Source organism: Cylas formicarius, unplaced genomic scaffold (assembly GCF_029955315.1).
Source record: "Cylas formicarius isolate icCylForm1 unplaced genomic scaffold, icCylForm1.1 PGA_scaffold_7__23_contigs__length_41026272, whole genome shotgun sequence".
Taxonomy (NCBI): Eukaryota; Metazoa; Arthropoda; class Insecta; order Coleoptera; family Brentidae; genus Cylas; species Cylas formicarius.
This window is the reverse complement of record NW_026844352.1, coordinates 24,770,597-24,784,265: the sequence shown is the minus strand read 5'-3', so window position 1 is coordinate 24,784,265 and position 13,669 is coordinate 24,770,597. Positions and strand designations below refer to the sequence as shown.

Sequence of the window (13,669 nt, the reverse complement as noted above, 5' to 3'; positions counted from 1 at the left end):
CAATTCACAGAATTGGCAAACATCAAAATTCAAACCGTGCGGTAAAATCTCAGAAAATATCCGATTGCACCTAAACCGGTGCGGTAAAATCCCGAAAATGTCCGAAGTGGCTCGGATCCGTGAGAAACGAAAATGACGTGGTAAAGTGGCGTTTTCCGCACTCTGGATCGGTGTGAAATTAGGTATTTTATAGACGGAAGTAAAAAAAACCAAACGTGTTACACACTATATTTTTCTACGACCGTTAGTTCCCCAAAAGTCAAGATGTGGAAATATTTCCGAAAACATCCGATTGCTGCCAAACCCATGAGGTAATATCCCGGAAATGACCGAAGTGGCTTAGATCATCCGTGGGAAACGAAAATAACGTGGTAAAATAACACTTTCCGCACGCTAGATCGGTGTATAATTCGGCATTTGGGAGATAGGAGTATAAAATTAGTATATGATGCAACAAGTGAGGTAATAGGCATTTGAGTCACGAGTTTATTTTGAAAAGGTTACCAAACGTGTTGCATACTATACTTTTTCTAGGACCGTTAGTTTTTGGGTACATTTTTGCAAAACAACACGAATACATTTCTGACATTACTCTATGAATTGGCAAACGTCAAAATTCAAGGCGTGTGGTAAAACCTCCGAAAACATCCGATTGTTCCCAAACCCGAGCGGTAATATCCCTGAAATGTCCGAAGGGGCTCGGATCCGTGGGACAAGGAACTGATCTGGTAAAGTGACGCTTCCCGCACGCTAGATCGGTATATGTAGTTAGGTATAATTATTTATCATAATTTGTCCTTCATCTAGCATTGTTCGCTGTCTATGAAATGTAGAAAAGGTGCTTCGTTTATGGCTGTCATGCCAGAAAAGGGTGAGATATCGCACAATATATTAATCAGGAAACATATCCAACATGAATATATTGTTGGGATAATAACTGATCCGGTTAGTAACGAATACCTAAATCTCTTTGATAGATTATTTAAAAAACCGTTAATTTTCAAGGAACAGTTTAATGTTAAAACTGTTATTGTTTTTTCAGTTCTAGCTTCGAATTTCGAATCGGTCGTCAACTTCATTTGTTAAATATGGGGGGTTTCGAATTTACTATTTTTTAGATTTTTTCTGAAAACTTTACCACCCTTTACCTGAACATTTAAGACGTTTTCAACATATATTCATATGAAGTTGTTGTGTATGTTTGTTCGTACTTGGATTCTGGCAATAATTTAAAACATGTTTTGCATAATTGTATTATAGTTTGAGTGCGTGGCGCTCTGTACTATTTAATTGTAAATCTTTCTGTTTAATTTGTAATGTACGTGGGGGTATTATAAATATTATAGCATTCGCTCGCAATGGGTGGAGCATTTAAATCTCCAAATGGGTGTTCGGAATAAATTGTTATTCCTGCTCTGTGCGGGCCATCAACTCCAAAGAAATCCAACGTTTCATTGAACGCTCTCCTGCACCGGCTGTGTGTGTGTGCTAACCGCAAAGCGGCACCGCGATTTCAGTCGACAGAAAGGCACCGCGTGGGGTGTATGGTTGACAAAGTCAGTGCGCGTTCAGTCTCACAGGAAAAGTGCAGTTTTCTGTTTAAAAAATAACTTTTCAGTGTGATGCTGAGAAAGGATAGGTCTGTTTTGACATTTTCTGCCTTCGCGACGCGCATTATCGGGTGATATGTGAATTTATTTGTTGTTTGGTGTTTTTTTTTTGGTTGGTCTTGAAAGAAGAAAGAAATATTTTAGAGGTTCGTATAGATGCAAGATAAAAAAATCGCTATTTTTCTATAGATTACAATTTTCTTTATATTATAACCAAGTGTGATATCTCCGCTGATTCAGCTATTGCTTAAGTAGACGAGTAGACTTACTCTAAAGCTACTCAGTAGTTCCTTCAAATTTCATGAGAATTCCGGTTGGTTCTTGTACATTACATAGGAGTTGTCATAAAATGTATTGACAGTTGTAGTCATAGAGTTTTTTATTTATATATCTGTTATTTTTTTTTAAACCGCCCAAAATTGTCGTGCTTTCCTTGCCAAGTCTCATTTACTCAAAACGTGTAAATAAAATTTGTGCCTGTAAGCGAAAGAGGTTGCTTGGCAGCCAGATTTGCATCAAGGCTCAAGTACCTCATCAGGTTCATTGTTCCACCTCTTAGACTAGAACGCTCAGTAGGAGGCGCAGCCCTTTGTGAATCTTAGTGATTCCACAAAATTTATTAGTATTGGTATATGCTAGTTTTGCAATTTTCTCCAATTTTAAGTCCTTTTGACCTTATACATCACCCGCAAAACTGTCTTCATTTTTTAAATAAAAATGGTAATAGTAATTATTAAATTAGGTAGGATATATTTTATTATCATATTATTGAAAAACAATATGCTTGGAGATGCTCTATTCGTCAGGTAAATCCTTTCGAAAATGAAATAATATATTTAACACCGTTTTCTGAAATATACTTTTTTGTTATTATACTGAATAACAAATTGGGCCTTTTTTATGCCATTAGCCTATAAAGAACGAATATAAAGTAAAATAAAGGCTCGAATAAATCTAAATTGAACCGTCTGCGACAAAGGCAGAAATTAGAAACTTTTTCAAGGGGCTAAAAGTGGAGTTATGCTTTCTAGAGAAATATTGAACTGCGTGTATTCAAGAATTCGAGAAGGTAGGATCCACTTATATACTTTTACTCGATTTCGGTAATTAACGAATGTATATAAACATAGGAAAACCAATCAAACTTTCAATTTTGCTTCACCAAAACATTTTAGTTAGCAACGGATTTTTAAGTAAGCATGGTATTATATCCATTGTACCACTTCGGTGACTACTATAATCTGCATCAAGTGGGAACATTTTTTTATCAATTAGATTTGGAGAATTTTGATCCTGGGGTTAAATAAAAAAATCGATTTACATCGCAATGTAAAGAAGGTTTTAAACCGAGAGGCACTTCACTGTCCAAAATTTAGTGTACCAGATTGCACACACTTTCATGCAATTTCACGGATTTCACGATAAATTCACGGATTCTATAAAGACTTTACAAATGTTTAAATTTTATTCCAGATTTCACCGATTTTGAAAAATGATTTGTATACGAGATATTAAAAGATTTTATTTTATTCCGTGATAATTGAAAAAAAAGTAAAAAATATATTTAAAACCTTTTTTTCAATGGGAAAGATTATTGTCAGTGTCAGTTATATATTAATAAATATAATATTTTTGTTTTTTTCTTCAAAATTTAATTTTTTCATTTTTTATATTCTTCAACTGTAATTCATAGAAAACGGCATGTTTGACTCATTTAGTTGGGATTTTTTTAGTTAGGAAAAATATAAGGCAAGTAGAAAAAAAAGCAGAGAAAATATTTTTGAAGATGTTATCTTATGTCTTATATCTTAACCTAAAAATTCAAGCTAGTTTGTTGAATTCAATAAACGAACGGAGGATGATATCCCCGAATAATTCTCCATGTATAAATCATTAGTTGAGTGAACACTCTAAGAAATCCAAATCGCATATGTCACGAATAAAGGTCGCTTAATTTTAGAATAATTAGCTCTCTTGTAGTTACCAACTGATGTTTCCCAAAATTTGTAAACGTGCAATCAAACGTTACACCCTTGGTTACACGTTAGAGGCAATCTACAAATAACGTAAAAATTGTTATTTAGTGACATATTGGAATTTTTCAAGTCACAAGTCAATTATTTAAAGATAATTTATCTAATGGAAAGTGCCCAAACCTAAAATTGTATGATTTTTCACGGATTTTACAGAGCTGGTGCACCAGATTACACATTGTTTAAAGAATTATCTTGGGATTAGTTTTTTATTTTTTAGTTTTTTTCAAATGTGCCAATTTTTAAAATAATTAGAAACTATTAAATTAAAATTATATCAAAAAATACGTTGGGACGCTAATGAGCTGTCTAACTGACAGTATTAAAATTTATTATTAAATAGATAAACAAACTAATAAATAAATTCATACATTTTCAAAATGGATATTCGGTCTCTTGATTTTTTTCCTTCTCTTCAGATTTGGAAAATTTGTTTACTTTAGAAGATAAATAAATAAAAGAAACCCTTATATACATCACACACAAATTATCGTATCGTATCGTATGGGAACCGGGAACATCGATTTGATATAACAACTATAAGTAACATAAATTTGAAAATTTGAGGTTATATTTTATTTTATATATTTATATATTGTCTTTATAGAATAGGGAATGTTTAAGACATTTAGTGAAGAATTTTGGTAATTATTAATATGTGTTGAGTAGAAAATTACAATCAAAGCCGGAAATAATTTTGTAAAATTGAGTTGAGCGAATACTCAAAAAAATCCAAATTAAGGATCCCACTAGTTTAGTTTATTTAAATTAACAATAGCAAAATTGGTTTAATAATTTCATATTCGCATTTTTTTATTTCATTTTGTTTTGCTTTTGTTATTGAAAACTGCTCAAAACTGCACGGAAATACATTATGATTTTAGAAAGATTTCTCAGATTTTTTGGATTTCACAGAGCTGGTATAGTCCGACACACGATCAATGGTGAATAATGCTATTGACGTTTTTATGTGCTCGTAGACATTTTTGGGCCAAAAAATCAAACCCGTCCAGGGTTGTATTAAGAAAATTGAAACACAAAATATATTAATATATTCTGTTGTAATACGTACTCTATAGTCGTAATTATGTGACCTATAAATACATATTAAATAAAATTAGTCGTCGGAATAGTTTGCAACTGTGTTACCATTATCACTAGTTTTTTGTTTTTCATTAATTCAGACGGACTTTTAATTACACCAATTACATGGGCGGATGTTTTTGGGTTTATATGATTGTGTCTAACTTTGTAGTTAATTCCGCCAATATCTTGTCTATATGTTTCAAATCGCACTCCGTTGTCCTCCCTATGGCAGCTTCCATGCCCTCTGAAGTTTTTCAAAGACCTGCAGACACTTTCTTTTTGGTTGACGCCAGTAATGGCAAAGCCCAGATGAGTTTAGAATTTCTAAGGTTGACACTACTAAAATAAAAATTCCTTGCTGTTCTGATAAGCGCTTGTACATCGACAATTTATTGGTTTATTGCTCCGTTTATTCAGGGTAAAGGGCTTTCCGTTTTTGATGAACCAGGCAAGTCAATGTGGTTTTTAAATTTTAAACCCAGACGAATTGTGTATACCTCGGCCAGAAATATAGTGCTTTTACAACCAACCCCGTGATTAACTTTGCGTAATGTTTATTACTTCAAAACCGCAGCCCCTTATAGAACACCCTGCCGACTCTTAACCGTAACCATTCCAGGAGCGTCCTAGGAATTTATCTATCTACACTAACAAGCGGGATATAAGTATGTTTTCAATCATTTTCGTCGAGAAATTCTTGAAACATAAAAAAATTAGTACAAAGTAAAAATTTATTACGCTTTATTTCATTACATTTTTATATAGTATCATTATATTATTATATAGAAAATATTAAATATAATAATAGTAAAGTATCAGTCATTTAAAAAATCGCGACCATCGCTACTGTCATCACCTAGTTCAATGATGAACTCCTCCACTAATTTCGATAAATATTTTCTTCTTTTATTACTCGTTTTTCTCCCAGTTAGACCAGCTTTGTACTGATATTTTAGGTACCTCTTGTCGAATCACGTTTATGGTAAAATAACTAAATTTTGGGTCAATGTTATTTCTTCTTATATGCGCTTTCAACTCAGACCAAATCTTCTCAATCGGGTTAAATATACAATGATTTCCGCACAGCAATTCTTTAATTTGTTCTTTATAATAATAGCACTTTATTTCCAACAGGTAACATGACCCAATTACAGGAAATGTTAAATATAAATCATCCAATATATATACTAGGGGACGTAGAAACTAATCTTAAATCTACTAATCTTATAACTAAAAAAAATGAAGAAGGATAGAATGAGAAACAGAAAGAAAAGGATAAGACTTATCGGTACGGATAATCCGACGCCAATCGAAGTTGCTGAAGTATGGCCTGGAGACCATCATAATATAATTCGCAGTACGATGATAGTTTGTTGAAGGTACCATACATATTGTAAATAGAGTTTTGAAAATGGATATTGGACCTGGGTAACTGCGGTAAGAAAGTTGATTGATGTCTCCCTTCCAGCCGCGGCACATGAAAGCGTAATTGTTCCAGAAGAAACGGACAATCGACTCCGTAATGAACTAACTTATAGAGAAATGAAACAGATTGCAAGTCTCTGCGCAAGCTCAGGGGCAGTATAGCGAACCTTCTTAGTAGAAGATCGTGATCAACTCCCCTCTCAGGATAGGAACCGTCCTCCCTGAACATTAGATACTTTAGTAACCTTCTCTGCACACTCTCAATGGACTGAGTGTGGCAGTTATAAATTGGTGACCATATCAGCGAGCCATAGTCAAGCTTGGACCTAACGTAACAGTTAAATAACAATTTAACAGTAGCTGAGCTACAAAAATGCCTGCAATTTCTTATTACCAATCCTAAAATTTGCATTGCACTGGAAACCATTTTAGTAATGTGAGGTACAAAAGAGAACGACTGGTCAAAATACACAGGACAGTACCATCCATATTGTAATTAAAGACTATAGGAGTTTTTGTGCGATGGTAAGAAACCACATTACACTTGCTGATGTTAAGATGCAATTTATATTAATCGTGTCCTGGAGAGTCATGCAGTCCATGCCACTTTCAATGCATTCGTATAGCTTTAGGTCATCCGCATAGGCAAGCTTGTTGCAGATGATCAAAGATATGAGTTAATTTATAAATATATTGAAAAGAAGAGGTCCAAGGTTAGAACCTTGAGGCACGCCAGAAGTTGGAACAAAAGGAATTGATCTAAACCCCTCAATCTCAACAAACTGTCAACCATTCACCAAATAGGACCTCAACACTGTAATCAGCGAATCAGAGAAATCAAATTTATGAGATGCTTTTTCAATCAGTAAGTGATGATCTATGTGGTCAAATGCTTTGTGGAAGTCAGTGCATATAACGTCAACTTGACCTTGCTTGTTCAGAGAGTCACAGACATACGAAGGCAGGGAGCATAAGTTGGTGATACATGATCTTTTCACATAAAAACCATGTTGTTGCGTAGATAGTTTATTTCTAATTTGAGCAAAAATAAAATTTATTTAATATAATCTCGAATATTTTAGAAAAATTAATTATTATTTGAAGTATTTAGAATCTTTCTAATTTGGGCTGAACGATACGAGGCATTATCCAACAAAATAACAGTATTTGGCGATGGTTTTGGCAATAGTTTATTTTCAAACCAGTCCTCAAATATTTTCGCGGTTATGTTTTCATGAAAATCCATAGTTGAATATTTGACGTTTTGGGCAGACAAAAATAAGGCATTTTCCACCCAACGATCTTTGGACCCAGCGCGAAGAATTATGCGTTTTCCACGTGAAAGCGGCACGTCTAGTACACACTTGCTACTCTTATCACACCACCCTTTTTTTTACTGTCATGAGTGTCAAACCACATTTCGTCTATTGGCCTATTTTGCTCTCGAAATTTTTCAATTGCATTTAATTAATCTACCCTCCATTGCAAAATTCTTTGAGATTCCATTAGTACTTCACGTTTACTAATTGTTGGAACTGAAAATCCATTTTCTTCAAAAAAGTACGCAACAACTCTTTGGCACAACTAATGTTTAAGTCTGTCAGTACATTTTTATGCAGTTCTTCTAGGGTTAAAACACTATTCACTGTATAAGCATAGATTATACGCCTAATTTGATCTGCGTGTTGCTCTTTCAAAACTCGCGAAGCATCTTCTCTCACTTTCCTCTTGACTATCCATTTGCAACAATTTTTGTTGCAGTTCACTTTGGAAGGTCATGTCACTTGTTTTTATTACTATTTCTACTTCCCCTCCTGAATTTCTTATGAAATTGTAAACATTGAAAACAAATTGCTGGATCCGTTTTTTTATTTGCTGAGGTAGTTCTTCTTCAAAATTGTCATTATGTTCGACTACCATCTCGACTCAAATTCTGCGTTGTTTTCCATATCTTCTTCTAACAGGGTAACATCTGCTGGTAAGCGTTAAAAAACAGGAACCTTCAAAAAAATGTTTAATTGTAAGATTCTAATAAACGTTTATCTGCAATCTTATAACGTCCCTTTATCTACCGTGAATATAATCTCTTGCCTTGAAAAATACTGTAAATATAAGAAGAAAAATGTTGTTAATCGACAAGCACACAAGACAAAAATGATTATTTTCAAACTTATCTGTAAGATCAATAGAGTACAGGTACTTACCCTTACCTTTGAGCTATCCTGTGAAAGCAGCCTCGCTTGCTTACTCGAAGGATCACATACGATACGAACGATACATATCAGCTGATGTTAAAATAACGCTTCTACTTATTCGAAAATGCCCCGCAGCATCAATGCTTAATCAAATTTGAAACGGTCCATTTAAGTTTCAAATAAAAATTTAAATTTTTTACAGATACTTGTTACGGTTAAGGTACTGTAAATTACTTAAAACGTCAAAGCAATAAATTTATTACAATTCAGTCAGGTTAAAAATGAATAAATTAATTAATTAATCACAGTTTGTATAGGCAGAATCTTAATTTGCAAACTCGCTTATATTTTTCTCCGGCATTTATGAATGTCTATATAATTGAGAATATTTCTAATGTGTATGTTTTGATTTTATGGAAAACTTATTAAAATATTTTTTTAATGGTGATGTATAGGAGGCTATACAGTACTTTGCTATATTAATGCGCCATGCTGTATACTTAATTTTAAAATTAACCAGAAGAGAAACCTCGAGAGAGATGTCGCCATTGAATCATGCACGTTCTTAAAGTAACCTAAAAAACTGGCATTCCTAAAATTTAAAGCCATTTCAAAAAATAACGGATGGGGATGGGCGAGCCATTGTTTAAGTGTGTATAAATTTAATTTTTTCTCGCTTAAGCGTACGCGAAAGCCACTGGCAAAATTGAACGATAAATTTTAATATTTCGCTCAATAAAGGCAGTAAAAGACTTTCTGTTATCTGTGAATAATGCGCGTCGGTTTATTGAATGAGATGAAGCTGGATAAAACCGTTGTAAATGTCATGTTGAAATCGTTTTTCGACGCGTTTCGCCAACATCAAATCGATGCCTTTGTGGATACGTGGGAGCAAAAGATTTTGAAAGACTTCGGAAATTACCTTAAATAATGAAATTGATTGGGGACAGAATATTTTCTACTGCGACAACAGCGGTATTTGCATTTATCGTTTTATATATCCGCCTCTGATAATTTGTACCGAAATTTGCCCTCTCAAAAATTTAGAACGGGTCAAACCTGGGCTAGTACAACGCTATCAAAGGTTGAACTGAGGTGGCTTTTACTTGATGAAAATCCATTTAACAAAATAAATAGGAACTAAAAGTTCAGATTTTCAGGAAATTTTAAAAATTAAAATTAAAAAAATCTGAACTTTTAGTTCTTATTTATTTTGTTAAATGGATTTTCATCAAGTAAAAGCCTCAGTTCAATTTTTGAAAGAAGCTGAAATTGGTTTCTTGGCTATTGGGTATTTCAAATTGCTTCTACGTTGCCGAATATGTTCCCAAAACATTTGGTTTTTTAACAAATGCCCAGATCCAAGGTCATACGAAATGGATGAAGGAAGAACGAAGATACGAGTACAGAAAACGGGATACAAACAACATTTATGCAAAGGTAATACATTCTAAATTGTCTCATGGACTTAATCCCCTAGAATTTGACACATTTGATTATACAGCTCTAACAGACATTTCATCTATTATCGATTGTGAATTAGCAATTAAGGACATTAACGATTCTAATAACAACAAACACCAAGAAATTTCTCAAATGTCACTAGTAGAAACTATCAAAAACAAAGCTTCTGAAAATAACATAATATTTACACGTGCAGATAAAGGGAAGATAGTCATAGCTATCGATCTCCCAGAATATATTTCAAAAACCAACAATTTTTTTACACCAGAACTTTTCCAATGTATCAAACACGATCCTACCGAGTCATATCAAAGACATTTAGTGACAAAGACAAGTATTTTTTAATAATTATGAATCCACAACCGCCGAAATTATATTCTTTAGTTAAATTATATAAACAATATATGCCCATTAGACCAGGCGTCTTATGTAACAGCTCCAGCAGTTAAACTCTCAACAAAATTAGTAAATATTTTAAAGTTCCACCCAGATTTTAAACCAAAATAAAATTTGCAATTAAAAATTCTTTTGAATTAATCAACAAAATTAAAGATATCAAAATCCCTTCTAACGCAACACTATTGTCTTTTGATGTACAAAACTTATTTCCCACCTATGGTTGTGATAGATTTAGTAGATTTCACCCTCACTCGGAAACAGGTCGACCCTTTGGTGAAACAAGATTTATTAGATTGCTTAATAGTATCTTTAGACCAAAATTATTTCGAATTTAATGGACAGATTTACATCTTTTAGGAAGGTTTGATTATGGGAAACCCACTTAGTCCTTTGTTAGCCGAGATTTTTATGGATAATTTGGAAAATATCATACTAGAACATCCTTTAAGTAAAAGTTTTCTATTCTGGTATAGATCGTGGATGATGTCTTTGCTTGCTTTGTTGAACGGACAGACAATTGAATTCTTTTTTAAACTGCATTAACTTATTATATAATCGTATAAAATTCACTGTCGAGATTGAACTGGATAAATCTATTCGTTTTTTAGACTTAACTATTACGAAAACGCAAAACAAATTAGATTTTTCCATTTACCATAAACCTTCACGCACGGACACAGTCATACATAACAGCTAAAATCACCCTTATATACACAGAATGGCTGCATTTCACTCTTTTATACACAGAATTCTTAATACGCCACTCTCAACAGAAAATTACAACAAAGAACTTCATATCATTAAACAAATTGCACTGAACAACGGCTACAATCCGTCCATTACCGATAAAATAATAAATAAAAAATTATAAAATAAAAAACAAATCCAGACAACAGTAAACTCTATTTATCCGAAACCTAATACAGAACCCGAACAATTTAAAACAATTATATGCATAAGAGAAGCCAGTGAAAAAGTTTCAAAACATTTTTCAAATTGTGGTTTAAACATAGCTTTCAGAACTAACAACACAATAGGAAAATGTTTAAACAACAATAAAACGAAATGTAAAAAATCTCAAAATTAGGTGTCTACAGGTTGAAATGCGGATCTAATTATTCTACACACTTAAAAACAGAAAAACATATTTTTCACGACAATTTTGATATTTTACATACAGCCACAAAAAGTATAAAATTATTAAACTTAAATTCTCACAACAACATTAATTAAGGTTTGATGGTCATTTTTCGGTATATATAGTAGCAGGTAGTTTGTAAATATTACATTTGATAAAGACACTGTCCAAACAATTGTCATGTGAAAATATATAATTTCGTGAAAATCTGGACTTTTAGTTCTTATTTATTTTGCTACCAAAGGTACCTACGATACTTGAACCTAGGAACTGTATCCAGTTCCTGGGTTCAAGTCTCGATTCAAGTACTCTGGCCTTGAGACATGCAAAAGCGATGCCCAAACTTAACAGATAATTATTTAAAATGTAAATAGCAAGGTTTCCTGTCCAATATCGACCTTCTATTAAATCTGTATTGAAGAACGGATACATACTTTAGCCAACAAAGAAAATAATCAGAGCTAGTGGAGAACTATCTTTTATTGATTGGACACTTTTCACCCACCCACCGATATTATTGCGTATGAGTTTTTAGAAATCTAATCTAAAGTAGCTGTAATTCCGACTAGATATATGAATAATAGAAATTAATTGCTGGTAATAGGAGCGTATTTTCCACAGAATTGAGGTGGTACTGATCTTTCCGACTTTGAAGAAAATTTCATCTATTTTTTTGTAAATTGTAAGAAAATTGGTCCCCGGCTTAAAAGGTATTAAACTTCTAATTAAGTACGTTACTTTTTTTGGGAACTTAGTACATCAATAAAACTGTTTTTCCTCAGGTGCTGTTTAGAAAGTATTAATTAAACAATAAATAAAACGATCGAATTTAATACCCTTATCAGTATTTTGGTAATATTTTAATTCATTTTTATAGATAATTATGATAAAAATAAATTGTTTAGAAACAAACAAGGAATACAGTCGCATTAAATTTGGTTCGATAACCGGCATATTTTATATGCGATGTATTCATATCACAGTCTCGATGGTTTTAATTATAAATGATTCATTCAAAAGTAGGAGTAGGAGTAGTATCACTATCATTAAATTGAGACAAAAGACGTTTACTGGGGTTTATTGTTCAGCAGCTTTAATTAACCGTTTGATGAAAGTATACCCGTACAAACCACTTCCTTTTTTTTTTTTTGAGGTACCTAAAAGCTAATAATTTATCACGATGCCGTGTGCGTTTTACTATCTCAGTGCCAAGATAAAAAAGTGTTCACCTTTACAGGAACAAAAATATTTTTGTATTCGTGGTGTGCAGTATCATTCAGTATTTCAATAGAACAGGGCGATTAAAGACATTTAAATGCCTTTGGCATTAGTGATGTGCAACCGATCATAAAGAATAAGTAGTGTAATACACGTTATATTATATGTAAAATTAATTTTTATTCATTTCTTCTTTACAAGGGTTTTGTTCGACCACTGCTTAATAAAGTAGGTAAGTTAAAACAGGTTCCTAGATAATATAGTATCAGGATATGTGGTCGACCTTTACTCGTGGAGTACGAGTCACAACTCAGATGACTCTCTGCATATCTATTTTCTAAATTTGTTTAAATATTCTCATTATTTGAAAAAAAAATTGCAAATGAGGGTTGTATACGGTTCGACGTCATTCTTGATAACCAACTTGACAGCTCTTAAATCTGAATTTGCCTTCTTTACTAGAAGTTTAAACAACTAGAGAACTTGATATAACGTCACGATACATAACGGAAAAATTTCAGAAGTTAGAATGTACCTACTTTTTTGTATATGTCGGGTTCTAATTGTGCATACAGGTACAAACGGACATTGTTATTCAGAATTGAAACATTTTTATTAAGTTGGGATATGAAATAATAAACGGTGTGACTTTACCATGTGACCTGTTTAAAATGTCCAAAAGTGATTTTCTCGGTTACTGACCTACATCTTGCAGAATATTTTATTATACATCAAAGTTACCGTAAACATTGCGGCTTTATTCGATATGTTTAATTAGGTCATGTGACTGGATCACGTGGTGTTAGCTGTTCAGATTTAAATTCAGATATCTTATGTATTCGTTTTTATTAAGAACACACTTGTTTTGAAAGAAGGAATTGCGGCAGGTTTTCTAAAAAAAAATCTAAAAACTTGAATAAAAATTAAGACTTCATTCTATGCAACTAAATAATGGTAAACATAAATTTGTAATTTGTAAATATCTAGCTGAACAATGAAACAGTAAATTTTAAAAAATCCTCCGGCCTATCTCGAATATTATTAATATTAATCCTTGGCTTATTGTCTTCCGGCTTTTAAAATTATGATAAGAAAAAGTAA

The 13,669-nt window shown here is 32.7% G+C and overlaps 1 protein-coding gene across 4 annotated transcripts in view; it reads left to right on the top strand.

Moving 5' to 3' along the window:
• Positions 1–1,479: 1,479 nt before the first annotated feature.
• The window catches only part of LOC132705296 (E3 ubiquitin-protein ligase goliath-like), a 61,569-nt gene continuing 49,379 nt past the window's right edge, over positions 1,480–13,669 (top strand). For 3 of the 4 annotated variants that reach the window (XR_009619377.1, XM_060675794.1, XM_060675792.1), the window contains exon 1: positions 1,480–1,756. The gene's annotated coding sequence lies outside the window, so the exon portion shown is untranslated. Of the gene's footprint in view, positions 1,757–12,755; positions 12,801–13,669 lie in introns of those variants that run through there. The other variant, XM_060675793.1, reaches the window with a different exon arrangement.